Raw genomic sequence first — 3,658 nt, 5'->3', positions numbered from 1 at the left:
ATAGGCTACAAAATACTCTAGTTTTTGCTAATATCTCTTAGGAACATACAACAACAGTTATTCACTTCCCCATTTTCTGATGCATATAATATACAAATTAAATACTTACAACTAAAATTCAGATCCTAGTAATCTGTAAAACTGCAAGTAAAAACAAGGCGGACAGTAAAGCAAAACACAGAACCAAGATGACGTCAGCAGGGTTCATTCCTGTTCAAATTTGAGTAGAGGAAAATGCATATTTTGAATTAAAAAAAGTTTTGATGTTATTCTAGGAATAATTACCTTGCACCGATGCATTTACAAAAATGGAAAATGATTTTTTTTTCTTTCAATAATATTTTCCAGTCAAGTACATATCAGTTATTGTGTGTCTTGAAGCATCACTAAACTACTAATATACCATACAAGTGAAAAGAATGTCTCTTTCGAAAATGTAGCTGTGCTGCATGAAAGTATTCTCTGTCAATTGTTATGTTCAAGATAGATTGACTTTTCACGTTATGAATGTATCTGATGATCATCCTCTTTTGTTTGTCATCATCATCAATGAAATATCAGTTTATTGCATAGTTTCCTGTTACAAACAGGTTTGAAGAATACATTGACAATGATGAAACGCTTGAATTTGGTTGTTGTAAAATTCCTAATCTTTGTTGAAACTGTCTGTCACCGACACCCTAACAGAGAGGTGTAGACGCCAAAGTGAGTGAAAGGTGAGGAGCTGTCAATCAGTATCTTTGCGCAGTGGCAGTATCGTAACCTATGAGGTTTTATCCGAGGCGCGATTATTGCTAATTGAAAACTTTACCCAATACCTCGCCTTGATGACTTGAAATATAGGCAGCAATGGCAATTTTTGTCAGTCTCAATGGAGACTTGCTCAGCTTGTACAATGTTAATTCTAAATACTCCGAGAAAACCAGTGCTCTCTTGAGAACCTCTTGGCTACTTTGTAGTACTTACCAAATCAGTGCATGATAATAGTATGCGTTATTACTTTGTGCCTTGGAATGCCGAGNGTTGATGAATGATGGTGGCCATCTTATGGTGAGACGATTCAGTAATCATAAATGAACGTCAGAAAACTTTGGAATTTCACAGGCAGCTCCAAGCCCAAAGACAGAAACAGGGTAAGCAGCAAGGAGGCAACGGCACATGAGAACTGAGCTTGACCGTCGCACGAGGTACAACAAGTGGGCAGGGAAGCAGAGGAATGTGCAGTTCAGAGCAGGTGAGGGTAATGAGGCAGATGAGGATGAGAGAGAGAGTAGCAATGACCTAATAGGCAGCAGCTGCTGGAGGTCAGGAAGGACAGCATGACAGATTCACAGATGTAAAAATGTGTACATCAACCTGTCCTGATGTTTCTAATTTTGTCTTTTAACTACAAAAACCCCCCAAAGTCTTTTTTTTAATTACAGATAAAAAGCTTGTTTCTAATTTTCTTGTTGTCAAAAAGAAAATAATTCATGATTTCTGTCATCAAAGGCATCCTGACATTTGCCTTAACTTGCCACATTTTAGTGTTTATTACTGTTGAATCTTCAGTTTGACCACGTTTGCTTGGATGTTTGAATCAAAAGATTAAAAAAAATGACAGGAAAACGAGTATTTTTACATAAAGACGTTTTATTTTAGTATTGTTATTTCGTGCTGGGCATTTGCAGCTTCTTGTATTTCTGACTGATTGTGAAAGTCTAAAAATGAATAGCATTCTCCTCGCTGCCTCGCAGAACAAAATGAAAAGCATTCATGACAGAGCAAAGCAGAGGGGAAGCATCTAATAAATTAAATGGTGTTCTGTTGCAGCGGACAGGAACAAGCTTCTCCTGCACTGATAAATTAGAAAACTGTTTGGTTGCTGGGGAACAAGTGCAGGTCTGAACAACACACTCGGATCCAGAGAAGAGACGGGAAAGTTTAGTGTTTTTATGGACAGAAAAATCAAACTAATTGATGGGGTTTTTTTCAGAGGTTTAAAAGCATAGATTTGAGGTTTTGCTGATTATCAACAAAGATGTGACTTTCAAAATAAAGTTTTAAAGACTTGCAGCTGGTGTGAGCTTCTGCCACCTGATATGCGAGTCTCTTATCTACGTTCACAACAGGAATGTGGCGCTCATTCCGCTAGATTTTACAGGGGTGTCGAATTCCTGCTGGTTTTCCAGAAACCCTGCCCAATCTGCTGCTGATTACCTGGATCAGGTGTGTTTGTCCAATAAGGAGCTTCAATGGCAGATTTTGTCACGGGCTGGTCGAAGGGGACCCAGATGCAGGGAAGGAGGCTCGGAAACAATTCAAGAAACTTATGATTTAATAACAAAAAACAACCTCAAAGGAAGAGGTGCAAAACTATTTAAGCGAAGAGCTGAGGAAAAACTACAGGGAGAGCATACAAAACGAACCAACACTGAACACAGGAGGACCTCAACTTAAATAGGGAGCAAGCTAAATCAACTAAGTGCAGACAGCTGTGCACTCCTCCACAGAGATCAGGAGAGGGAGGGGATCAGCTGGGAGGAGCCACAGTCAGCCTGCACAGAGGAGAAAAGAAAGGTGAACACAAACAAAACATAACATAACCCCCCCTCACAACGTCCGGCTCCCAGACGGACTACAAGGCTGGTTGGGGAAGTCTCTGTCGAAGCGGGAAAGAAGGTCCTTGTCCAAAACGTGTCGCTCCGGAACCCACTGGCGATGCTCAGGGCCATAGCCCTCCCAGTCGACAAGGTATTGAACCCCACGCCCCACTCTCCGGGAGGCGAGGAGTTGACGGATGGTGTAGACGGGACCACCATCTATGATACGAGGTGGCGGGGGCCTCTTAGGGGCAGTTTGTAGGTGGCTGTCTTTTGCGGGTTTCAGTTTACAGATGTGGAACACTGGATGAATTCTTAAACCTGATGGGAGGTCCAACCGAACAGCAACAGGGTTGATGATCCTTGAAATACGAAAAGGCCCAATGTAGCGGGGATGGAGCTTCCTCGAACCTCCCTTAAGAGGCACGTCAGCCGAGGAAAGCCAGACCATGTCTCCCACCTTGTACTCTGGACCAGGCGTCCGGTGGCGATTGGCTGCAGCAGTGAACCGTTCTTGGTTACTCAGCAACACCGACCGGAACCTCCTCCAAGTGCGTTGGCAGCGTCGCACAAATGCTGCTGGTCCAGAGGTGGCTGCTTGCTGTTCCTGATGGGGGAAAAGCGGGGGTTGGTACCCGTAAGCCGCCTGAAAGGGGGAAAAACCAGAAGAGTTCACAAGGGAGTTGTGGGCATATTCAGCCCATGGAAGCTGTGCAGACCATGTGGAAGGATTCGAGGTGCACATAGCCCGCAGGGTGGTCTCAAGGTCCTGATTGAACCGCTCCACCTGTCCGTTGGTCTGCGGATGGAATCCGGAGCTCAGGCTAACTTTGACCCCCAGGAGTTTACAGAACTCAGTCCAAAAGGTTGCCACAAACTGGGGCCCACGGTCAGAGACTATGTTTGCAGGAAGACCATGTAAACGAAAAATATGTCGAGATACCACCTCTGCCAACTCCTTGGCAGAAGGGAGCTTCTTGAGAGGTATGGCATGGGCCAGCTTGGAGAAGCGGTCCACAACAGTCAAAATAACAGAGTTACCTCGAGATTTGGGTAGACCAGTTATGAAGTCCATG

The 3,658-nt window shown here is 43.8% G+C and overlaps 1 non-coding gene across 1 annotated transcript; it reads left to right on the top strand.

The window, feature by feature from the left end:
* Window positions 1-736: 736 nt before the first annotated feature.
* Window positions 737-878, top strand: LOC112139707. Its single transcript, XR_002918045.1, has one exon. It is a non-coding gene; the product is annotated as a U4 spliceosomal RNA (small nuclear RNA).
* The last annotated feature ends 2,780 nt before the right edge of the window (window positions 879-3,658 follow it).

The sequence above is a fragment of the Oryzias melastigma genome, unplaced genomic scaffold (assembly GCF_002922805.2).
Source record: "Oryzias melastigma strain HK-1 unplaced genomic scaffold, ASM292280v2 sc02354, whole genome shotgun sequence".
In the NCBI taxonomy this organism is placed as follows: domain Eukaryota; kingdom Metazoa; phylum Chordata; class Actinopteri; order Beloniformes; family Adrianichthyidae; genus Oryzias; species Oryzias melastigma.
This window is presented reverse-complemented; position numbering and strand designations above follow the sequence as displayed.